We start from the raw sequence: 26,993 nt of genomic DNA, 5'->3' as shown, positions 1-26,993 counted from the left end.
ACAGCTTTATAGTTCTTTGGGCATAATTCCAAATTGTTCTCCAGAATGGCTAGCTCAGTTTATAATTCCACCAACAATGTATTAGTCACAGTGTTCCCACATCTCTTTCAACATTTAGCATTATCTTTTTCTGTCATTTTAGCCAATTTCAGTAGAGCATAAATTCTAGAAGTTTATATCAAGCTGAAAAAGCTTTGAATGATCCAAGTAGCAACTCTGTCTACTCTCTGAACATCAATCTATTAAGACAGAGAAGTTCTTTATTAGTAGGTTTAATTATTAAGTGATATATTTATTTTGGTCATGATGACAAATGAAACAAAGAGAAACAAAACATAGCAGCTCTCATTCTAACTAGACTACTTCTTCTTGTGACAGTGGAAGAAAGTCCAAATAAAGGGGATAAAGGGTAGGAATCATGCAGTTTTTGTTCTATCGATAAACTTTTTCAGTTCCTTCAGTATCTTTTTTATGATAATTTATTTATACTGATTAAATTTCTGGATGACATTATTACATAGTTGGTTTTCATATAATTTCTTTTGTATATTTCCCATTTTAAATTTTCAGTTATTTATTTAAATAACTCATAATTAAATCACTTTAATTTGTTCTTGGTTTTTTGTTGTTGTTTTTTTTTTTTTCCTTTGAGGCTGGGGTTAAGTGACTTGCCTAGGGTTCATACATCTAGGAAGTGTTAAGTGTCTGATATTACATTTGAACTCTGGTCCTCCTGAATTCAAGGCTGGTGCTCTATCCACTGCGCCACCTAGCTGCCCCTAATTTGTATACCTTATTTTTTTCATCATTATTTTTCTTGTTTTTCATTTATTTATTTATTTCCGGACTATTAAAATGTAATGTATTTTGTTCTTTATGGTATTACTTGATGCTCACTATGTCTAGCCTCTACCAATTCTTTGGTCAAAAAAAAAGTATTCATGATAAAGTGGTGTGAAGTGTAATCTTCAAGTCTTTAGCTTCTCTCATTCCCTCTTAAATATGCTTTCTCATATATTTCTCCCAATTATCTTTTTCCACCTTTGAAAAGAAAATACTCAACATTACAGTATACATCAATTTTATTTGATGGTTATTAGCAAGTTTTTCATGAAATTTTTCTATGACTTCATCTCAGCAATATTGGCAAATGAGCTGAAAATACTTTCTTTTCCTTTTTTTTGCAAATAATTGTCACTAGAGTTGCAACATGTTCCATGAAATAATATTCTTACAATGCAATACCACCAGCTCTAATAATAATTATTTCTTATAATCACTAATATTTATATGTCACTTTAAAGTTTAAAAATATCTTTTATATTTCACCTTATTTGATCCTCACAAAAATTCCAATTATTATCCCCATTTTATAGATTATACAGTTAAGCACTAAAGAAGGATTAAAACTCAGGTGTTCCTGATTCCAAGACCAAAAATCTTTTGTTTTTGCTTTTGCTTCTTCAAGGAATACTTGTGAGCTATTTAGCTGAAAGTTCCTTTTTTCTTCCAGTTTAGTTTACAACAAAAATGTTAAAATTATTATAGTTCACCTCTTTCTGCAGTATATTCATTTGTTGATTGTTGGACAAGAAGCTCACATTTAAAAGCAAAACGAATCAAACTGAAGTTTAATGATAGCCTAAGGAACATGTGATTCTTAGTATCCAAAAAGCACTTTAGTCACCAAACATCTGACTTTTTTTGCCAGAAAGAGAGAAATAATTATCAAAGGCAACATGGGGATAGAATATGAGCTAGCTTTTAAAATCTTACAAAGAAGGATACTATGTGAACATGAGCAGTATTACTTCTTAAAGCAGAGAGAAATGGTGTTTATTATTTACTGAATATAATAAAGCATTTGATTTAATAAAGCAACATCTTATAGTTTTGTTTCATTTTTTTGTTTTGTTTTTAACATCAAAATCTCTTTTATCCAAACATCAAGATCACCTATTGGAAGATGTAACAACAGAAGTAACTTCATTTAGCCACACCCTGGTAATAACCATTGTGAGGAATAAAACAAGGAGTTACAGGAAGAGTCAAGATGTCAGAGTAAAAGCAGGGGAGCTCCCGCCCAAATCCCTCTAAATTTTAGAGCAGCAGAACCCACAAAAAGATGAAATGAAACAATTTTCCATCCCAAGACAACTTAGAAAGTCAGCATGGAAGATTTGTTCCACCTGGGTGAGAGGGGAGCACAGTCCAGTGCAGGCCAAGCCAACTCAGCTCTGCTCCCAGCAAACTAGAGTAGATCTTGGGAGCCACTGAATCAATAAGTACATCAGCTATTTCCAGAATTCTCAGTCCACAGATGATAAGGGAGTTGAATTACAGGTTAGAAGGAGATTACAGGGGTGTCTTTACTAACACTGAGGTTGTTAATTAGACTCTGTTGCTTTTCCTATACTTGAATCCAGGTTGCAATCCTGAGTGGCAGTCCTAGGTGGCAGTCCTAGGGCAAGAAAAATTATCAATACACTAGGACTTGCAGCCACAGTGGAAGAGGGACCCTCTTCATAGTTCCAGGGTTTAAAAGAGTGCTTATGGTTGTTCACAGACCAGAGCATAGTCAGGAGAATAGTAAGAATACTTCTTAGATCATGCCACCTTGGAAGAATTGAAAACTTACAGGATCCTAGAAACATTTCTGAAAACAACTGCATAAAAACCCTGAAGCTTGAGACAGTGCCCTTTCCATCCTAGAAAAAAAAAAATGAACACATAAAGTTACTATAATGACAAGGAAATTAAAACACATATTCAGAGGATAACAAAGTCAAAGTTTCTATATCCAAAGCCTCCAAAAAATATAAATTGGTCTCAGGTCATGGAAAAGCTCAAAAAGAATTTAGAAAACCAAGGAAGAGAAATAGAGGAAAAAGTGGGAAGAGAAATGAGAGTGATGCCAGAAAATCATGAAAAGCAAGCTTGGCTACAAAAAAAAAAAAAAAAAAAAAAACCACACACACACACACAAATATTCAAGAAAATAACACTTTAAAAAAAATAGACTGCCAGATGGTAAAGGAACTATAAAAAAATCTAAGAAGAAGAAAAAGAATGTCTTAAAAAGCAGAACTGGCCAAATAGAAAGAGAGGCACAAAAATTCACTGAAGAAAAAAATTCCTTAAAGATTAGATTTGGCCAAATTGAGGAAGCGGGAGGGAAATATGCTAAAGAAAAAAACTTTTTTGAAGATAAAGAATTGTAAAACAAGGAAAACTGAGGAATGGGTGAATAAATTGTGGCATGGGATTATGATGGAATATATATATATAATACAACAGTATTGTTGTATTATAAGAAATGATGAGCAAGATGCTCTCAAAAAAAGCTAAAAGACTTCTATGAAACTGATGCTGAGTGAAATGAGCAGGACCAGGTCATTATATACTTCAAAAACAATACTATATGATAATCAATTCTGATGGACATGGCCATCTCCAACAATGAGAAGAACCAAATCAGTTCCCATAGAGCAGTAATGAACTGAACCAGCTACACCAGCTATATCTCTGGGAGATGACTATGAACCACTACATAAAATTCCCAATTCCTCTAATTTTGTCCGCCTGCATTTTGGATTTTCTTCACAGGCTAAATGTACGCTATTTCAAAGTCTGATTCTTCTTGTTCAGCAAAACAACTGTTTGGTCATGTATACATATATTGTATTTAATTTATACTCTAACATATTTATTGGTCGACTTGCCATCTGTGGGGGGAGGGGGGAAGGAGGGGTAAAATTGGAATAAATGGTTTGGCAATTGTCAATGTTGTAAAATTACCCATGCAAATATCTGGTAAATAAAAACTATTATTAAAAAAAAAGAGTAAAAAGAAAATGAAAATAACAAAAAACAAAAAAAAAAGACTTCTATGAGCTGATATAAAGTGAAATGTACTATGTACAAAGTAACAGAAATGTTGTAAGACAATCAGCTCTGAATGGTAAAACTATTCTCAGTAATACAATGATCCAGAACTTATAATGCTATCTATCCCCATAGAAAGGATTAATGGTATCTGAATACAGATTGAAGCATTTTTATTTATTTTTCTTTAGGGCTTTTTTCAGTCTATCTTTTCTTTCACAACATGACTATTATGGAAATGTTTGCCTGATTACACATGTATAATCTATATCAAATTGCTTGCCCTCTCAATGGGAAGAATTGAGGTGAGAGCAAGGCAGAGAATCTGAAACTCAGAGTTTTAAAAAATAAACGTTAAAAATTATTTTTTCATATAACTGAGGGAAAAATGTTTAAACATAAAAAAGAAAATATTTGCTTGACAAAGGAGTTGAGGATAATAAGGTTCTCCAGATGTTCTTTTTGTGAATGATATTGTGCTAATTGCAACAAGTCTCAGAATGTTGGGAAGCCTCCTGAAAAAAAAAAAAAGTTGCAATCACTTAACAATTTGGTTTGACCATCCACTCTGGGGAGAGAAAAACAGAACAAAAAAAAATGTTACTGGGGCAGCTAGATGGCAAAGTAGATATAGTACTGGCCCTAAAAGCAGGAGGACTTGAGTTCAAATCTCATCTCACGCACTTAACACTTCCTAGCTGTGTGACCCTGGGGCAAATCATTTCACTCCAATTAGCATGAGCGTGCACTTGCACTCACACACACACACACACACAGAGACATACATGCAATTTAAATGCCTGTTACCCAGATTTCAAGATGCATTTAGATGGACAACAGACTATCTGAGACAGACAGTATATGTGGAAACCTGGATAACTCAATTGTAGAAAAGAATGAAAAGAGAGAATTATAATATTTTTGGGAAACTGCATAGCTCTTTTACTGACCTCAAGATTCATATGAAGGCAAAGCCTCATCTTTTAAAATATTAGTATTTTAATGTTGTTGCTTTCTGGCAATGAGATATGTAATACCTGAGCCTTTGAAGAACCAGAAATGGGTATCACATAGAAGACAATGAAGAGGTTCATAATGAATATGAAGAGGCTACAAAATATTACCAATGTGGAACTCTGAAGGAGAATGAAGGATATCATCAAGAAATTTTACGATAGAAGAGAAAAACAGTGAGCATGACCACAGTGTGCCATTGGTACCAGAGAAAAGTGAGAAACACCTTTAATGCAACATTGGGTGGACCCTATCTGACTTTGGGAGAGCATGGATTGTCCTCCAAAGGATAGATAAGTCTGGATGAGCTACAATTTTCATCATTGGCAAAAAATTCCCAAATCAATGAAATCACAGATTTAGTTGTGAGTATCCTAAAATGTAAAATCTATTCCTAATTCATTCATTCAATAAGTACTTATTAAAAACCATTTATGTGCCAGGCACTGTGTTAAGCAATGAGAGTACAAAGACAAACAAAATAGTCCCTGTTTTCAAGAAATCTGCTGCTGGAGAATCTGAATAATATTATTATTGATACTCTAATTATATGGTGAGACCAGAACACATGAGAAAGTTGCAATTAAACAGAAGATCTGCTCACAGGTTTTTCTTGGAAAGGAAAAACAAAGAATTGATGGATTGTGCCCTAAAGGCAAGGAACTGCTTCTGAGACACTTGGTCATTTCTTCTGAATGTACTCATTGAGCAGAAGCAGTGTATATGTCTACATTTATGGCAAAGGACAAAGTGGAAAATTCTATGAAGAACATGATTCTTCAAAGTCAATATATACCTCAATATTTTGGTGATTTCATTGCAAAAGTAGTCCTAGAAGACCTTAATTAAAGAGATCAAAGTCTCCCAAAGCATCCAGTTGTCCAGTTTTATATTTTGCCACCAGACCCAGATGAGAGGAGAAAAGAGAGGTTAATGACTTTGCACAGCCCTCCCTCATTTAAATCCAATTCACTTGCAAATCATGGTATCACTTTCCTGATCTCTTGGTTCTTTTTGAGAATGAAGAACAAATAATAGTCCTAAGAGAGGATATGTATGGCTCAGGATTAAAAAATGAAAGCTGCCAAAGACTTTCTCATAAGCTTTACACCTATGTTTTATGAACATTTCCTTCAAGAACATAGTCAGAATGCTGAGAATAAAATGAGCACAAAACATACATCCAAAAAAGAAAAGTGACTATATCTCAATAGACAAGAATCAGATTACTAATGTGAGTTTTGTTTGAAAATCACTTGTGTGTGTGGTTAAACTACTGACTAGTTAAAACAAAGTTAAAATCGACATTGGATTTTTAAAAATTGATGAAAAGGAGATATCTCTGCCGTTATAATAATTCCAATCTGAGCTCTTCAGGCAAGCTAATAATATCAAAAAAATAGCATATAAATAAATAAGCATTTATATGAAATATTGCTACTTCCGATAGAAGTTTAACTTGTGTAAAGCAACTGTTAAAATAAAGAGGCTAAAAAAGCCTAGAAACCACCTCAGGTAGCAAAATGATGAGCATCTAGTAATATCCTATTTGATTGCCTCATGAATAAAAGATAAAAGGAAGCCAATATTAAGTACAACTTCTTAAACTGTGGATCATGACTTCAGATGATATTTCATAACTGAATGTGGGAGTTGTAAAATTATGATTTATTATTAGTAAATTTTTGATTTGTATATCTATTTTATATTTCCTACATACCCAGGGGCAGGTAAAAATTTCTTAGGTGGGAGGCAGAGCCAAGATGGTGGAGAAGACACATGTTTCTTTTTGATCTTCTCCCAGTACCCTCAACTAATTAGTAAATTCAGCCTCTGAATCAGTTCTGAACTGGCAGAATCCACGAATATTGGGAGTGCAGCAAATTACCAGCAGAAGATAATCTCAGAGATAGCCAGAAAAGGTCTGTTTCAATCGAGCATGCAGGGAGGTGGCTAGGAGCAGGCAGGCAGAGCACCAACACCAGTACATGCTGTGCAGACCCAGGGCAGGGTGCAGTCTCCAGGGTGGAGAATCTACAAGGAGGAATCTACACCAGTGTTGCCTATTCTGCCCTGGTTGCAAGCCTACTGGCTTGATCAGCAGAGAAGTTATAAAATATCCAACACAAACACAAAAGGTAAATAGTGAACCCCGAAATGCCAGAATCTCACAGGACCTGGGAACACCCACCCAGAACCAGGAGTGAGTCAGCAAGATCTGGTCTCTTCACCACTTGGAGAGGAAGCTTGGAAAACTTCCATTGCCCTAAAATTAGACCCCAACAATTTTTTTAATGAGTTAAAAGGCAAACCATAGATAATTTTTATGGTGAAAAAGAAAAACAGATTTCAAACCCTGAGGAGACTAAAAGCAGATTATTTCCAGGTGAAGCCCCAAAAGGTCGAATAACATAATGCCTATCACACAAGGCTCTCCTAGAAGAAATTTAAAAGGATCTTAAAAGAGAGCTAGAAGAAAAATGGGGAAAGGAAAGGAAAGGAAAACTTTGCAAGAGGGTTTGGAAAAGACATATAACTCATTAAAAGATAGATTTGACAAAATGGAGAAAGAGGAAAGGAAGGGAGAGTCATGAACATTGTGTAAATCTTATTCTCATTAAATTTGGCTCAAAGAGAAAATATTAAACATATTTGATTTACAGAGAAACTTCTCTCACCTTATTGAAAAAGGGAGAGGGAAAAGGTGAAAAAGGAAGGAGTAGGCTAAATAGAAGGGGAAACAGAAATAGTAGAAGAAAGGTATAAGAAAGAGGGAGGGACTCTAAAGGGGGAGGAATTCTAAAAGGGGAGGGCTGCTTGAGGCAAGTGATATTCATAAGTTAAATACTGGGAAGGAGAAAAAGGGGAAAAGAAAAGAGAAAAGTATAATCTGGGGATAATAAGATGGCAGGAAAATACAGAATTAGAAGATTTAACCACAAATGTGAATGGGATGAACTCTTCTATAAAGCAGAAATGGATAGAAGACTGGATTAAAAGCCAGAATCTTACAATGTGTTGTTTTAGAGCAGAGTGATAAATACAGAGTAAAGGCAAAAGGCTGGAGCAGAATCTACTATGCTTCAAGTGAAGTAAAAAAAAAGCAAGGTTAGCCATCCTGATCTCAGATCAAGTAAAAGCAAAAATTGACCTAATTAAAAGAGATAAGGAAGGAAACTATATCTTGCTAAAGGGTACCATAAATAATGAATCAATATGAATACTAAATATATATATGCATCAAGTGGTATAGCATGAAAATTCATGAAGGAGAAGTTAAAAGAACTGCAAGAAGAAATAGACAGCAAAACTATAATAATGGGAGATTGCAACCTTGCCCTCTCAGAACCAGATAAAGCAAACCACAAAATAAATAAGAAAGAAGTTAAAGAGGTAAATAGAATATTAGAAAAGTTAGTTATGATAGATCTTTGGAGAAAATTGAATGGAGACAGAAAGAGGTACACTTTCTTCTCTGCAATTCATGGAACCTATACAAAAACTGACCATATATTAGGACATAAAAATCTCAAAATCAAATGAAGAAAGGCAGAAATAATAAATATATATATATATTTTTTCAGATCACGATGCAATAAAATTTATATTCAATAAGAAGCCAGGGGAAAATAGACCAAAAAGTAATTGGAAATTAAATAATCTCATCCTAAAGAATGAATGGGTGAAATAGCAAATCATAGACATAATTAATAATTTCTTCCAAGAGAATTACAATAATGAGATAACATATCAAAATTTGTGGGATGTAGCCAAAGCAGTAATAAGGGGAAATTTTATTTCTCTAGATGCTTACTAGCATAAAATAGAGAAAGAGAAGATCAATGAATTAGGCTTGCAACTAAAAAAGCTAGAAAAAAAGCAAATTAACCCCCCCATACCAAACTTGAAATTCTAAAAATAAAAGGAGAAATTAATAAAATTGAAAGTAAAAAACCTATTGAATTAATAAATAAAACTAAGAGTTGGTTTTATGAAAAAAACCAACAAAATATATAAACCTTTAGTAAATTTGATTAGAAAAAGGAAAGAGGAAAATCAAATTGTTAGTCTTAAAAATGAAAAGGGAGAACTTTCCACCAATGAAGAGGAAATTAGAGCAATAATTAAGATTTACTTTGCCCAACTTTATGCCAATAAATTTGATAACTTAAGTGAAATTGAGGAATACCTATAAAAATATAGATTGCCCAGATTAACAGAGGAGGAAGTAAATTGCTTAAATAGTACCATTTTAGAAAAAGAAATAGTACAAGCTATTAATCAACTCCCTAAAAAAAAAAAAAAAAAAAAAAATTCCCAGGACCAGATGGATTTACATGTGAATTCTATCAAACATTTAAAGAACAATTAACTCAAATACTATATAAACTCTTTGAAAAAAATAGGGAATGAAGGACTCCTTCCAAATTCCTTTTTATGACACAGACACAGTACTGATACTTAAGCTAGATATCAGATAGAATGAAAACTGAGAAAAAAAATTATAGACCAATCTCCCTAATGAATATTGATACAAAAATCTTAAATAAAATATTAGCAAAGAAATTGCAGAAAATCATCCCCCGGATAATATACCATGTCCAAGTAGGATTTATACCAGGAATGCAGGGCTGGTTCAATATTAGGAAAACCATCAGCATATTTGACTATATCAATAACCAAATTAACAAAAAGCCAATAGATGCAGAAAAAGCATTTGATAAAATCCAACATACATTTCTATTAAAAACACTAGAAAGTATAGAAATAAATGGACTTTTCCTTAAACTGAAACTATTCTCAATAAGACCAGGGGTGAAGCAACGTTGCCCACTATCACCATTACTTTTCTATATTGTATTAGAAATGCTAGCTTTGACAATAAGAGATAAAAAAGAGATTAAAGGAATTAGAGTAGGTAATGAGGAAACCAAATTATCACTCTTTGCAGATGATATGATGGTATACTTAGAGAACCCCAGAGAACAATTTAAAAGCTATTAGAAATAATGCACAACTTTAGCAAAGTTGCAGGACACAAAATAAATCCACATAAATCATAGGCATTTTTATACAACACTTAACAAAATCCAATAGCAAGAGGTACAAAGAGAAATTCCATTTAAAATAACTGTCAATAGTACAAAATATTTGGGAATCTATCTGCCAAGGGAAAGTCAGGAACTATATGAGCAAAATTACAAAACACTTTCCACACAAGTAAAGTCAGATCTAAACAATCAAAAAAAATATCAAGTACTCTTGGACAGGTTGAGCAAATATAATAAAGATGACAATACTACCTAAACTTATCTATTTATTTAGTACTATATCGATCAAACTCCCAAGAAACTATTTTACTGACCTAGAAAAAATAACAACAAAATTCAGCTGGAAGAACAAAAGGTCAAGAATTTCAAGTGAACTAATGAAAAAAAAAAAAAAATGAAGGTAGCCTAGCTGTACCAAATCTAAAATTATTATAAAGCAGCAGACATCAAAACCATTTGGTACTGGCTAAGAAATAAGACTAGTTGATCAGGTAAAGTTCAAAGGACAAAATAGTCAATAATTATAGCAATCTAGTGTTTGACAAACTCAAAGACCCCAACTTTTGGGATAAGAATTCACTATTTGACAAAAACTGCTGGGAAAACTAGAAATTAGTATGGCAGAAACTAGACATTGACTCACACTTAACACTGTATATCAAGATAAAGTCAAAATGGGTTCATGATCTAGACATAAAGAATAATATTATAAATAAATTAGAAGAGCATAGGATGGTTTACCTCTCAGACCTGAGGAGGCAGGGATTTTGTGACCAAAGAAGAACTAGAGATTATTATTAATCATAAAATAGATAATTTTGATTATATTAAGTTAAAATTTTTTGTATAAACAAAACTAATACATACAAGTTTAGCAGGGAAGCAATAAACTGGGAAAACATTTTTACATTCAAAGGTTCTGATAAAGTCCTCTTTTCTAAAATATATAGAGAATTGACTCAAATTTATAAGAAATCAAGCCATTCTCCAATTAATAAATGGTCAAAGGATTAAAAACAGACAATTTTCAGATGAAAAAATTGAAACTATTTCTAGTCATATGAAAAGGTGCTCCAAATCACTATGGATCAGAGAAATGCAAATTAAGACGACTCTGAGATAACACTGCACAGCTCTCAGATTGGCTAAGATGACAGGAAAAGATAATAAGGAATGTTGGAGGGAATATGGGAAAACTGGGATGCTGATACATTGTTGGTGGAACTGTGAACAGAATCAACCATTCTGGAGAGCAATTTGGAACTATGCTCAAAAAGTTATCAAACTGTGCATACGCTTTGACCCAGCAGTGTTACTACAGGGCTTATATCCCAAAGAGATCTTAAAGGAGGGAAAGGGACCCATATGTTTGTGGCAGCTCTTTTTGTAGTGACCAGAAGCTAGAAACTGAGTAATAAATGCCCATCAATTGGAGAATGGCTAAATAAGTTATGATATATGAATGTTATGGAATATTATTGTTCTGTAAGAAATGACCAACAGGATGATTTCAGAGAGGCCTGGAGAGACTTACATGAATTGATGCTAAGTGAAATGAGCAGAACCAGTAGATCAATGAAACAACAAGACTATTTGATGATGGCTCTCTTCAACAATGAGATTATTCAAACCAGTTCCAATTGTTCAGTAATGAAGACAGCCATCTATACCCAGAGAGAGGACTATGAGAACTGAGTGTGAACCACAACATAGCATTTTTACTCTGTTATTGTTTGCTTGAATTTTTGTTTTCCTTCTCAGATTTTTTTTCTTTCTAGATTTGATTTTTCTTGTGCAGCAAGATAACTATATAAATATATATATATATTGGATTTAACATATATATTTTTTTTAATTTAACATGTATTGGACTACCTGCCATCTAGGGAAGGGGCTGGGGGGCAGGAGGGGAAATTTTGGAACAGAAGGTTTTGCAATGTTGAAAAAATTACCCATGCATATGTTTTGTAAATAAAAAGCTATAATAAAAATGAATAAATAAAGTATTGCAGTTAAAAAAATTTCTGAGGTAAAAAGGGATTGTGAGTAGAAAAAGTTTAAAAAGCCTTGGATTAGACCATATCTTTTAAAAAAATTATTGATATATTTTTGGTTTTGCATTACCTTCCTTTCCTCCTTCCCCTACCCAGAGGACTGTAGGAAGAAATAATTTTTAAAAGGGAAAAAAAAAAAAAGCAGTTCAGTAAAACACCAATAAATCAATTTTGTCTGACCAATCAGTATATGTAATGTTCCTTATTTATAATCAGTAATCTATTCATGTCAAACTCAGGGAAAAAACCCAAAAGACTCAGACCAATTAGGTGATCAGTAAATGAAGCATCTATTTACAGTTGAGAAATTGTAATAGAAAACAATATTCTAATGACAGGGTGATTTCAGAGAGGCCTAGAGAGATTTACATGAACTGATGCTAACTGAAATCAGCAGAACACAAGGCAACAACAAGATTATGGGTTGACAATTCTGATAGACGTGGCTCTCTTCAATAATGAGATGATTCAAACCACTTCCAATTGTTCAATGTTGAAGAAAACCATATACACCCAGAGAAAGGCCTGTGGGAACTGAGTGTGGAACACAACTCAGTTTTTCACTCTTTTTTTTTGTTGTTTGCTTGCATTTTATTTATTTATTTTTTTACTGGTTTGATTTTATTTTTCTTGTGCAGCATGATAATTGTATAAATATGTGTGTATATATTGGATTTAGCATATATTTCTACTACCGTGTTTCCCCGATAATAAGACACTGTCTTATTATTTTTTTGGGACTAAAAAACACCAGAGGGCTTATTTTCAGGGGAGGGCTTATTTTATCCTCCATCATGCCCCTTTTATCCTCCATCATGCCCATTTTAGCCTCCATCATGCCCCTTTTATCCTCCATCATGCCCATTTTAGCCTCCATCATGCCCCTTTTAGCCTCCATCATGCCCCCTGAGTGCTTATTTTATTCTCCATCGCTTACTGAACTTACCGAGTTTTTAGATGGTCCTGTCTCAGCTCTACTCCGCGGCGCTGCTCTCAGTAGCGCCAGCAAGCAAATCACCAGGGAAGAAGAGGATGACGCGCTCACTGCTGCAGCTCTGATTGGATGCAGCTCGGAGCGCGACGTGCGGTTCACCCGGGAGGGGAGGGCGGCGCTGCTTACTGAAGGTACCGCTACGCAGCATATAGCGCAGGGGATCACCATGATGACCGTTTTCATAGTAAGTTCGATAGGGCTTATTTTCGGGGGAGGGCTTATTTTAGCGGAATATTAAAGAGTATGTGGGTGTCTTATTTTCAGGATAGGTCTTATTATCGGGGAAACACGGTATATTTAATATATATTGGACTACTTGCCATCTAGGGGAGTGTGTGGGGAAAAGAAGGAAAAATTGGAACACAAGGTTTTGCAAGGACTAAAGTTAAATTGTCCATGCATATGTTTTGAAAAATAAAAACCTTTAATAAAAAAAAAAAAAAAGAAAACGATATTCTGCTTAATTCAGAAAGGTCATGAAAAGAAGGTTTATTTTCTTAGCTCTTCTCTGGGGCCAATATTAGTCATAAAAATTATAATTACACACTCGTCTGTGTATAATTTTTCAGTGTTTTTGTTCTTTCCATTTAAATTACTTTATTATATCAGTACTATGAAATGTTATTTTTCTCTTTTTTAAACTTCTTGGAAAATATGTCTAGTAATGGGATCTCTTGGTCAAAAGGTATTGAAATTTTAGTCACTGCTTTTTTCTTTTAAAAAATTGTAATGAACTTAGCAAACATGAATATTTACATATGCCAAGAAAAACAAAAATACTATATATGAAACTGTGAATTTCTATTAGGTACATCTTGTGTTTTTCACAATATGTTAAATTTAATATGGTGGTACCAATAATACTTTGTTTATTTCTGCTTTTGATCTTCCTTTTCTCTTTTGTGTATATTATGTTCGTTGATACTCTTTTCTTTGTTCTTTTTCTTCTATCATTATCATTACTTATCCAACTACAACACAAATCTCTCCTCCTATCCCAAATAAACATCCTCTCTTATAACAAATAAATACAACTAAAATAAAACTTACACATTGTCCAGTGGCTGAAAATGCACACTTCCTTTCCATACCTTCAGTTCATCACTTCTGTCATGCATCTATCATACCTTGATTGGAGTTCTTAATGCCTTAAATTATGTTTTCTCTTACATTGTGATCAATATGTAAATTATTCTTTTGGTTTTGTTCACTTCACTCTGAATTTACAAATCTTTCTGGATTTCTCTGTATAGAACTCATTCATCATTTCTTATGGTGCAAAAATACTAGATTACATTCATATACAGTGATACCTCAGTACAAGTTGTTAATTGATTCCAAAAGGCATGAGGAGTGGCAAAAAATGAGTACTAAATGAATTTTCTCATAAGGACTACATCTTTAGTCTGCAGCCTAAATATCCTTCTCCACCTAATTCCCCAAAAGGACAAGGGGAGCAAGCTAGCTTAGCCCACTTTTGACCCAACTCACTTTCTGAGAGGAACCACAACCTTTATACTCTTCCCCCACCTCTCATTGTCTAAGCTTCCCTGTTGAGGTGAGGGGCTTGGATATGGAAGAAGAATCTATGGTCTTGAGCTCTAAGCTACCCCAGGCTCCGGCCACTGTGCCAGGTTCGGGAACTGTCATGAATTCTAGGTCCTCTGTTGCAGCCTGGGCTCCTGCTACTTGCTGCTCAGACTACAGTTGCTCCTCCTGCTCCTGCTGCTTCTCTTTTTGCTGCTACTCCATGCCTTTCCAGAACCACTGTTTGGGGAGCTAGGAGATTATATACTTCAGCCACATGGCCCCCCAGGAATTGTCCAGAGACTTGCCCATTGACACGCTCAACCTCAGCATCATGGGCTCCAACCTGACAGTTCTGCATACTACCACCATCACTAGGGAGGAGCTGCCCATAGCAAAGAGCAAACTTGGTGGGAAGGAGGAAGGTCTGGGCAGTAGCTTGGCCAGTTGCCTGGCCAGTCTCCCATTTCTATTGCTCAACCAAGACAACAAACAAATGCAACTGCCAAACAAGCTTCTAGTGCTGAATTTTTTTTTTCTCATCCTAATTCTTTAAATACTGATTCCATAAGTTTCAAAGCAGACTAGTGCGTAAGTACCACTGTACTATAATTTGTTCAACTATTCTTTAATTGATAACTTCCTTTGTTTCCATTTCTTTGCTAAGATAAAAGTGCTACTCTTTTTAAAAAAATTAATATTTCAGAGGGCAGCTAGGTGGTGCAATGATAGAGCACCAGCCTTGAATTCAGGAGGACCTGAGTTCTAATCTGGTCTCAGACACTTAACACTTCCCACCTGTGTGACCCTGGGCAAGTCACTTAACCCCAGCCTCAGGGGGGAAAAAATTAATATTTCATTTTCCCCAGTTAACATGTAAAATATTTTTACATTTAGCTTTAAAACTTTGAATTCCAGATTCTCTCCCTTCCTTCTTCCCCTACTCCTTCATCTCCCATTGAGAAGATACATGTGAAGTTATGCAAAACATTTTCATAAAAGTCATGTTGAGAAAGAAAATATAAATCCCCCCAAACCTTTCAGAAAAATAAAGCTAAAAAAAAGAATATACTTAAATATGTATTCAAACACACTAAGTTCTTTCTTTGGCTATGGATAGCATTTTTCACCATAAGTCCTTCAGAGTACTCTTGGATCATTGTAATTTTTTTCCTGAGGCTGGGGTTAAGTGTCTTGCCCAGGGTCACACAGCCAGGAAGTGTTAACTGTCTGAGACCAGATTTGAACTTGGGTCATCCTGACTTCAGGGCTAGTGTTGGATCACTGTATTGTGGAGAATAGCAAAATCATTCACAGTTGATCATGCCACAACATTGCTATAACTTTGTACTCAGTACATTTCACTTTGCATGAGCTCATGGAGGACTTTCTAGGTTTTTCTGAGAGCATCCTACATTTTGTGAAGCACAATAATATTTCATCATAATCATACACCATAATTTATTTATCCATTCCCCAATTGATGGGCACTCCCTCAATTTCCAATTCTTTGCCCTGAGAAAAGAACTGCTATAAATATTTTTGTAAACATAGATACTTTTTGCTTTACTTTTAAAAACCTCTCTCTTGGGAAACACCCCTCATGGTGGTATTGTTAGTTCAAAGAGTATGCACGATTTTATAGCCTTTTGAGCATTGTTCCAAATTGTTATACAGAATGGCTGAATCACTTCCCAATTCTACCAACTACATCTCATTTTCCCCACATTCCCGCCAACATATGTCATTTTCCTTTTCTGGCCCATTTGTCAATTTAATAGATATGAGGTGGTACTTCAGAATGTTTTAAATTTGCATTATTCCAATCAGTACAGAATTTTTTTCATATATCTATAAATACCTTGATAGTTCATCTGAAAACTGTTTGTATCTTTTGATAACTTATCAGTTAGGGAATAGCTTTTTATCTTTCACAAATCTGATTCAGTTCTATATATGTTTGAGAAATGAGGCCTTCATCAGAGAAACTTTTTTCAAAATTCTTTTCACAATTACTATTGTTCACTCCCTATTCTATTCTCTCTCTCCTTTTACTTTGTCCCTCCTCAAGTGTTTTGCTTCTGACCACTTTCTCCCCTAATATGCTCTCCCTTCTGTCACCCTATTCTGTTTCTTATATTCTCCTCCTATTTTCTTGTAGAATGAGATAGATTAGAAGTGTTATTGTGGTTATATGGATCCTTTTCCTTTATCTTTGACTAACTTGGTATATATGTTTAGTAGCAGTGTTGCTAAGTCAAAAGTTAGGTGACTTTTTGAGTATAATTCCAAATTGCTTTCCAGAATAGTTGGACTAATTCACAGCTCTGCCAACATTGTATTAGCTTATACTTCCTCCCATAGGACCCCCACTATTGACTTATAAACTTAGTGGAAGATTATAGAATGCATTATTTTATAAAATACCAAACAGTAGTGGAGGGATATAGGAGTGTTGCAAAAAGCTTAGTATGAGATCCTGTAAAGTCCAGGCTTGCTCCTCTGAAAGGCTCAGAATCAGGCAGAGTCAGGATAAGCAAAAGTCCTGGCCCCACATTGGGCGCCAAAATGTAAATGTTCTGTTTTCTCTCTCAATTATAATCCTTCTCTGGGAGGAGGTTTCTTTTCTGTAAAATCTTTTCCTCTGTGAGCAGGTTTCTTGGGGGACTTCTGGAGGCAGCCTTGGCTTTAGTTCCTGTCAGAATGTCTCCAGCCAGCTTCACAGTAGAAATCTCGAATCCCCTTCTTCATGAATCCTGGCTCTGAATCTCCTACAGCTTCCCTGAAGTTCTCCTGGGAAGTCCTGTCCTTGACCCAATCCAGATTGACCCTTCCAGACTGCCTCCTTTCAGACTGCCTTGCCCACTCAATGTTGGCTCCTTTTTATCCTCCCAGAGAATGGGCTTGTGGGTACTCCCAGGGGCTTGTGGGAACTCCTTTACCACCAATGATCAAGCTCCTTTAAAAGTGTGAACTCTGAGCTAGAGCTAAGTACTGGCTTAGCACTTAATAAGGATTCTAACAAGATCCAGTTAAGAGATCATTTCAAGACCATTTATAGGTAAAAGAGAAAAAAGATATAAACATAAAAAATGCAATGGATCTATCAGGATCTATAACAAGCCACTTTTATCATAATAATAGTGGAATCACCACTTTGGGACTATAACATTGCAGTGCTTGATGTAATATATTAAGAAATAGAAATGGTGTTAAAATAGACAAAAAAAGAAAGAGAATCTCAACCAGATCAACTATACACAGAGGATATCTGTGTTGGAGATACAATTTTGGAAGTACTAATGAATCAGTTCTCAAAGTATTTGAAAGGAAGAAAGATACCAAACAATTGGGGATTAGTTAATGAAATTATTAATAATTTTTGTTGTTATTCAATCATTTAAGTCACATCTAACTCTTCATGACCCCATCTGGGGTTTTCTTGGCAAAGACACTGAAGTGGTTTGACATTTTCTTCTTCAGCTTATTTTATAGATGAGGAATTGAAGGAAACAGAGTTGTTACTTGCCTAGGATCACACAGCTTCTAAGTATCTGAGACCAGATCTGAACTGAGGAGAGTCTTCTTGACTCCAGGTCCATCTCTCTATATGCTGTGCCACCTAGATACCCCCTTTAGAAATATTTATGTTCTTATATTCATAAAATCTTCATGAGACTAATTTATATAAGTATTGAAAGGACCTTATTGAAAATATGTAAAGTACATAAGTAACTATTTTAAAAATTATTTTCTATAGCCACCTACATCTTAATGCCACAAATCAGCTGCAAAAAATATAATAAAATCAACAATCATATAGAAAAAAATGTTTTATTTGGTAGAGAAAAATGTACCCTTAAAGATCCTCTACCAACAACTTGTCTCCATACTTATATTAAGATCATATGAAGTACCTTAATAGGTAACAGAACAATAACTAGCCATTTCAACACTCAAGGCAAGCTTCATACCCATAGTAAACAGCATGAAATGTGCACTTAAGTCAGTTTTCACAGACAAATTCAATTGGATAGGGGAAAGGACCATGGACAAATACTTCTATGAGGCTCTTCTTGGAGGTACTGCTCTGGGATAGGGGGTTAGGGGAACTAAGAGAGAGTCGGTGGGGAAAAGAATCTCTCTAGAATGTGGGGAAGGAAACATGACATCTGATAGTTTCCTATTTTAACTTAATCCCTATTGTAATTATTTTAATTCATTATTTCCTAGACTTAATTGTTTCTAAATTGTTTTTCTGATGTGCTTGTATGAAACCCTGTTTTTTCTACCCTTTTTATGGCTCTGATTATCAACATCCAGCAAGACATAAAATGGGAAGATATCTGTTAGTCAAATATGTCTGCCATTGTCATATCCAGTGCAAAGTCTAAATAAAAAAGGATATAGATAATAAGATCCTCCCAATGTTTGTCTTTGTGCATCAATCCCCAAAATATTATAGAATCTCCTTAACAGAGTACTTTAACAAGCCACACTCAAGATGACTTATACTCAAGTAAACAGAATAATTGGACAAGGTGGTGAATAAAGGCAGGCACTCACCTGAACTCTCCCAAACTCACTTTCAAACACTTCCCCCCTTCCCCCCACTGAGGCTGGGGTTAGGTGACTTGCCCAGGGTCACACAGCTAGGAAGTGTTAAGTGTCTGAGACCAGATTTGAACTCCCGTCCTCCTGAATTCAAGGCTGGTGCTCTATCCACTGCACTACCTAGCTGCCCTCACTTCCAAACACTTTTAAAGTAATACCTCAAAGTGAATTCTAGAGTGACAAAATCAGTAAAAGGTCAGTGCGAAACAATTTTCTAGCCCTAGACAACTTATGAGGTCAGTAGGAAAAGTCTGTCTCAATGTGGTGGTGATCAAATGCACCAAGACACCAGCAACAGGTCTGAGAAGCACTACAGCAACAGTAATACCTTCTGGAGCTCTCTATTCACAGATAACAAAGGGCTCAGAGAACTCATCAGAAGAATATTACAGGGGACTCTTTACTGGTACTAGATGTAGAATTCTGTCACATTGTCCATATGCAGTTCTAGGTTACAGTCTCAAAATTAAAAGGAACACTAGAACTTATGTCGCAGAGATGTAGGGACTCTGATCATGGTTCCAGGATGAAGAAAAGTGCTTGTGGTCACCTACAGAACAGAGCACAGGCCAAGAGAGCAATGATCGCATTTTCCCTTAGATCATACCATCTTGGAATAAACAAAAACCTAGAGACCCCTAGAATTAGCTCTGAAAACAGCAATGAGGATGGTCTGACATTTGAAACAGTCTCACCTTCAATTCAGAAACAGACCAATTTTAACATAAAATGATGTCAAGAAATAGACTGGAAAAATACATAAATGACAAAAGAAGAATCTAACCATAGAAATTTACTATAATGACAAGGAAGATCAAAAAAACAAACTCAGGGAAAAATTGCTGGGCAGAGCTAAGATGGTAGAGAAGGCACGCACTCTTTAAGCTCCTCTCTTGCCCTCAATACCAATCTTTGAATTTAGCCTCAAAAATAGTGCTTGACTGGTGAAATTCATGAAAATTAAAGGTGCAACGACTTACCAGCTGAAGATAATCTGGAAGACCACCAGAGCAGGTTTGTCCTGAGGGACAGGAAAAGACCAGCAGCAAGCAGGGAGATAGGAAAGTCTGGCGTCCTGAGAGGACCAAGGACAGGGGTAGCCTCTGTGGCTAGAAGAGTAGTAGAAATGACTCTGCCATAGGCTGATTGCTTTGCCTTGATTGTAAAGTAGCAGACCAGCACAGAGATTAGAGCTGGAGGTACAGGGTACTCTAAAAATGCCAGAACTGTACTCCCCCTCCCCCCAAACCAGAAGTGACTCAGTATAGATCAGTGCAACTGTGCAGCTGCACATTGAAGCACTGCCAGGGCAGCTGCAAATCTACACAGCAGGGAGGTACAGTGTGGGGCAGCCTCTAATCAGCACAGTGAGGGGCTCAGCCTGGGCCAACAGAACCTCTGCAGCAAGACTGTGCTTCTGGGGCAGAGATACTTCTGGTTGGAGAAGGGCTATTCAGCTGGTCATCTGGTAATACTCACAGCCTTACAGCGGCTTTGGATTGGGGTAGTGACACTTTCACTGCTCACACTCTTGCCTCAAGGCAGTCGTTAATCTGCACAGTAGGGTTCTTAGCAGCCTGGTTATGCAGACCTGAGTCACTTCCATTGGGGAACTGTTTCCCAGAGCATTCCTGTACCTGGCCACTCCTTGTAGCCAGTTGACAGGCCGTCCATACACCTATCCCTGTTCTGCAGAGGAAGCTGTTAACCTCCTGGCCCTGAAGGCAGATCCTACAGGCTTTAAAAAATGAGTAAAAATATTAAAAGGACGATTGATAGCTTCTATATTGAGCAGGTTTTCAACCCTGAGGAGACTAATAGCAGACAGTCTCCAGACAATTGTTGGTCTCCAACACAAAAATATTAAAAGAGAGCTAGAAGAAAAATGGGGAAAGGAAAGAGAAGCTACGTAAGAGAGCAATAACTTCCTGAAAGGTAAACTGGAAAACGTAAACAACTTCCTGAAAGGTGAATTGGAAAAGGTAAAGAACTCCCAGGAAAGTAGAATTTGTGAATTAAAAAAAGAAAATAACTCACTAAAAAAAATAGTGAAATGGAAAAAAAATTCAATAGAACAAAATAACTCATTTAAAAACTCTATTGGACAAATACAAAAAGAAGTAAAAAAAAGCTAATGAAGAAAATAACTCATTAAAAATCAGAACTGAACAGATAGAAATGAATGATTCCCTGAGACATCAAGAATCAGTCAAGCAAAACCAAAACAATGAAAAGATAAAAAGAAATATTACATATCTACTTGGAAAAACAACAGATATGGAAAATAGATCTAGAAGAGATAATCTGAGGATTATTGGACTTCCAGAAAATTATGATGAAAAAAAGAGCCTAGATACTATTTTACAGGAAATCATCAAAGAGAACTTGCCAGAGATAACAGAACCAGAAGGGAAAATAGGCATTGAAATAATTCATCGAACACTTTCTGAAAAAGACTCTTTAAAAAATACTTCATGGAATATTGTGGCCAAACTTCAGAACTATCAGACTAAGACAAAAATATTAAAAGCAGCCAGGAAAAAACAATTTAAATATTGAGGTGCCACAATAAGGGTCACTCAAGATCTGCCTGCATCCACATTAAAGGATCGAAGGGCCTGGAATCTGATATTCCAAAAGTCAAAAGAACTTGGAATGCAACCAAGAATAAAGTACCCAGCTAAGCTGAGCATTTTCTTCTATGGAAGAAGATGGACATTTAATGAAAGAGATGAATTTCATTTGTTTCTAAGGAAAAAACCAGATCTAAACAAAAGTTTGATCTCCAACCAAGAGAAGCAGAAAAAGGTAAAAGGAACTCTTGAGAAGTATATATCTGTTGTGGATATACATAAAGTTCACATATATAATTTGATTTTACTGATATAACATAAAAAAGAGAAATAGAAATGGAAAGCGGATAGTATCAGAAAAAGGGAAAAGGAAAGATAAAAAGAGGGAAACTACATCCTACGAAGAGGCAAAAAAAAAAACAAAACTATCATATCTGAGGGAAATCAGAGAGGGAGAGGAACATTGTGTGACTCTCATCAGAGTTGGCTCAGAGAGAAAACAATTGACATATTTGTTTTACAAAGAATTCTCTCTCACCTCATTAAAAAGTGAAAGAGAAAAAGGGAAAAGGAAAAGAGTAACAAGGGAAAGGTACAAAAAAGGGGAAGGGATTTAAAGGGAGGAGGGAGAGATACCAAAGAGGAGGGCTGCGTGAGGCAAACAAGGCACATAAGTTTAATACTTGGGAAGGGGTTCAAGGGGAGCAAGGGGAAAAAAAAGCATAATCCGTGGATATTATGATGGCAGGAAATATAGAATTAGTCATTTTAATTGTAAATGTGAATGGGATGAACTCTCCCATTAAGCAGAGGCGGATAGTAGACTGAATCAAAAGTCAGAACCCTACAATATATTGTTTACAGAAACACATTTAAAGCAGGGAGATACATACAGAGTAAAAGTAAAAGGCTGGAGCAAAATCTATTATGCTTCAGGTGAAGTCAGAAAAGCGGGGTAGCCATCCTTATCTCAGATCAAGCAAAAGCAAAAACTGATCTAATTAAAAGAGATAAGAAAGGAACTATATCCTGCTAAAGAGTAGCATAGACAATGAAGTAATATCAATACTAAACATATATGTACCAAGTGGTATAGCATCTAACTTCCTAAAAGGAGAAGTTAAGAGAGTTGCAAGAAGAAATAGACAGCAAAACTATAATAGTGGGAGATCTCAACCTTACAAATCAAACCACACAACAAATAAGAAAGAAATTAGAGGTAAATAGGTATGATAGATCTTTGGAGAAAATTGAATGGTGATAGAAAGGAGTATACTTTCTTCTCAGCAGTTCATGGAACCTTTACAAAAATTGACCATATGCATTGTTGGTGGAGTTGTGAATGGATCCAACCACTGTAGAAAGCAATCTAGAATTATGCCCCAAAGCTATCAAACTGTGCATACCCTTTGATCCAGCAGTGCTACTACTGGGCTTATATCCCAAAGAAATACTAAAGAAGGGAAAGGGACCTGTATGTGCCAAAATGTTTGTGGCAGCCCTTTTTGTAGTGGCTAGAGATTGGAAAATGAATGGATGTCCATCAATTGCAGAATGGTTGGTTAAATTGTGGTATATGAATAATATGGAACATTATTGTTCTGTAAGAAATGACCAGCAGGATGAATACAGAGAGGTTTGGAGAGACATGAACTGATGCCGAGTGAAATGAGCAGAATTTAGGAGATCGTTGTACACTTCAACAATGATACTGTATGAGGATGTATTCTGATGGAAGTGGATATCTTCAACAAAGAAAGGATCTAATTCAGTTCCAATTGATGGACAGAATCAGCTACACCAAGAAGGAACACTGAGAGATGAATGTAAACTGTTTGCATTTTTGTTTTTCTTCACAGGTTATTTTTGCCTTCTGAATTCAATTCTGGAAGCAAATAAATCCACCTAATGGAATATTATTGTACTATTAAAATGACAAATGCAAGGAATGGAAAGATATAATGCAGAATGTAAAAAACAATCAGAAAAATCAACGAAACAGTGATGAAATCCAATAATGTACAAAGAAGAAAAAAGTAACAAACAATATTGCTGTTATTTTGTAAAAATTAATATTCACACTTTAAAAACAAATTGTAAATTGTTTGAGTTTATAACTTATGGTTTTATAATTAATTTTTTGGAATTTTTTTGTTAATAGTTAATAAGCTTATAATAAAATCACTTAATTAAAAGAAAAAAGAAAATAATACTCTAAAAATAGAATTGGCTGAAATGATATAAGAATATGAATAGGCAGTTTTCAGACAAATTAATCAAATCTTTTTAAAAAGGTTTAAAAGGTTTAAAAATGCTCTAAATTATTGATTAGAAAAAATGTAAATCAAAACAATTTTTTTTCTTAAAGATCTTCTACCAACAACTTGTCAGATTGAGAAATAGGATAGGAACCAGAAATGACAAATATTGGAGGGAATGTGAAAAAATTGGGACACTAATGCATTGTTGAAATTGTGAACTGATTCAATTCTCCTGGAGAATAATTTGGAACTATTCCCAAAGGACTATAAAACTGTATATACTCTTTGATTTAGCAGCGCCACTACTGGATCTGTATATCAAAGAGATTTAACTAAAATAAAACAAAGAAAGAGAGAAATAGAGAAAGAAAGAAACAGAGAGAGAGAGAGAGAGAGAGAGAGAGAGAGAGAGAGAGAGAGAGAGAGAGAGAGAGAGAGAGAAAGAAAGAAAGAAAGAAAGAAAGAAAGAAAGAAAGAAAGAAAGAAAGAAAGAAAGAAAGGAAGGAAGGAAGGAAGGAAGGAAGGAAGGAAGGAAGGAAGGAAGGAAGGAAGGAAGGAAGGAAGGAAGGAAGGAAGGAAGGAAGGAAGGAAGGAAGGAAGGAAGGAAGAAAGAAAGAAAAAGAAAAAAGAAAGGAAGGAAGAAAGAAAGGAAGAAAAAGGAAGGAAGGAAGGAAGGAAGGAAGGAAGGAAGGAAGGAAGGAAGGAAGGAAGGAAGGAAGGAAGGAAGGAAGGAAGGAAGGAAGGAAGGAAGGAAGGAAGGAAGGAAGGAAGGAAGGAAGGAAGGAAGGAAGGAAGGAAGGAAGGAAGGAAAGAAGGAAGGAAGGAAGGAAGGAAAGAAGGAAGGAAGGAAGGAAGAAAAAGAAAAAAGGAAGGAAAGAAGATAGAAAGAAAAAGGAAGGAAGGAAGACAGAAAGAAAAAGGAAGGAAGGAAAGAAGGGAGGTAGGGAGGGAGGAAGAAAAAGGAAGGAAGGAAGGAAGGGAGGGAGGAAGGAAGGAAGGAAGAAAAAGGAAAATGAGTTATATATCCAAAAATATTTATAGCTTCTCTTTTAGAATATTGAATTTTTGAAATTGAATTGAAAATTTTTGAAATTGAATTGAAAATTGAAAATTGAGGAAATGCCCATCAAATAGGGAATGGCTGAACAAATTGTGATATATGATTGTGACAAAATACCATTATGTTGTATGAAACTAGGAACAGCATACTTTCAGAAAAACCTTGGAAGACTTATATGAACTTATGCAAAATGAAGTGAACAGAATAGTTACAGTAATACTGTACAATGATCAATTGGGAATGATTTAGCTATTTTCAAGACAATTACAAAGGAGTTATAATAAAAAGCAAATGCTATAATTTGGAACTATGCTCAAAAAGTTATCAAACTGTGCATATCCTTTGATCCAGCAGTGTTTCTACTGGACTTATATCCCAAAGAGATCTTAAAGAAGGTAAAGGGATCCACATGTGCAAAAATGTTTATGGCAGCCCTTTTTGTAATGTCCAGAAACTGGAAACTGAGTGGATTCCCATCAATTAGAGAATGGCTGAATAAATTGTGGTATGTGAATGTTATGGAATATTATTGTTCTGTAAGAAATGACCAGCAGGATGATTTCAGAGAAGCCTGGAGAGACTTACATGAACTGATGCTGAGTGAAATGAGCAGGACCAGGAGATCATTCTATACTTCAACAACAATACTGTATGATTCAATTCTGATGGACGAGGCCCTCTCCAACAATGAGATGAGCCAAATCAGTTCCATTTGTTCAATAATGTTCAATAACCAGCTACCCCCAGCAAAAGAACTTTAGGAAATGAGTGTGGACCATACTATTTCCACTCCCTCTGTTTTTGTCTGCTTGCTTTTTGATTTCATGCTCAGGTTAATTTTACCTTATTTCTAAGCCCAATGTTTCTTGTACAGAAAAATAACTGGATATGTGTACATATAATGTATTTAACATATATTTTAACATATTTAACATATGGTCTGCCTGCCATCTAGGGGACGGGTGGGGGGAAGGAAGTGAAAAGCTGGAACAGAAGGTTTTGCAGGGGTTGATGCTGAAAAATTACCCATGCATATATCTTGTAAATAAAAAGCTATTAAAAAAAAAAAAAAAAAAAAAAAAAAAAAAAAAAAAAAAGCAAATGCTATCCACATCCAGAGAAAGAGAAAGAATTAAAAAGTCTAAAAGGATACTTTTAAAAAACTTTATTTTTCTTGTTTTTTTTTTTTTGGGGGGGGTGTTTACTTTTCTAACATGGCTAATACAGAAACATGTTTTCCATGACATATACAATCTATAGCAAATTTCTTGCTTTGGGACAGGGGTGAGATTGGGGAAGAAAACGAGGAAAAGAGAAAATTTGGAACTCAAAATTTAAAAAAAATGTTAAAAATTGTTTTTACATGTAATTAGAAAAAATAAAATTAAAAAGAAAGTATCATCAATGTTAGCTTAGTTGCACTTCATTCTCTATATCAGGGACACAATCTCTGTGGAAACAAAGCATCATTATACACAGATGCCACCCATTTGGAAAGTAGATCTGAAAATAAAGTAATTGGTGGATGGTGATTTGGGTATCATTTCACCATGAATTCATAATACAATGATTCCAAGTCTGATTGTCTTAGTGATAGCTCTGTGATTATTTTTACATAGTCATATTGCTTTCTTACAATAATCCTTTACATTTGTATTTTACAGAACACTGTAATATCCATGATTTTATTTGATTTTCACAAAATACCTGTGAGATATAAAGAAAACAGACTGTTCCCATTTTACAAATGAAGAAACTGAGATTTAGGAATCTGATTTATTCAAGGTCACGTGGTTAATAAGTGGCAGGCCATAGACTTTTCTTTTGATTCCTAATCCAGAAGTGATAGATTGGTGTGGGAGTGAAGGTAGACCCAGAATAGAAAAACCAATCTAAATGCCTTTAGGTAAGTATGTCGCACAGTAGGATAGAGCACTGCATTTGGAGCCAAGAAGATTTG

The sequence above is a fragment of the Sminthopsis crassicaudata genome, chromosome 2 (assembly GCF_048593235.1).
Source record: "Sminthopsis crassicaudata isolate SCR6 chromosome 2, ASM4859323v1, whole genome shotgun sequence".
Lineage (NCBI taxonomy): Eukaryota > Metazoa > Chordata > Mammalia > Dasyuromorphia > Dasyuridae > Sminthopsis > Sminthopsis crassicaudata.
Note: the sequence above shows the minus strand (reverse complement) of the source record.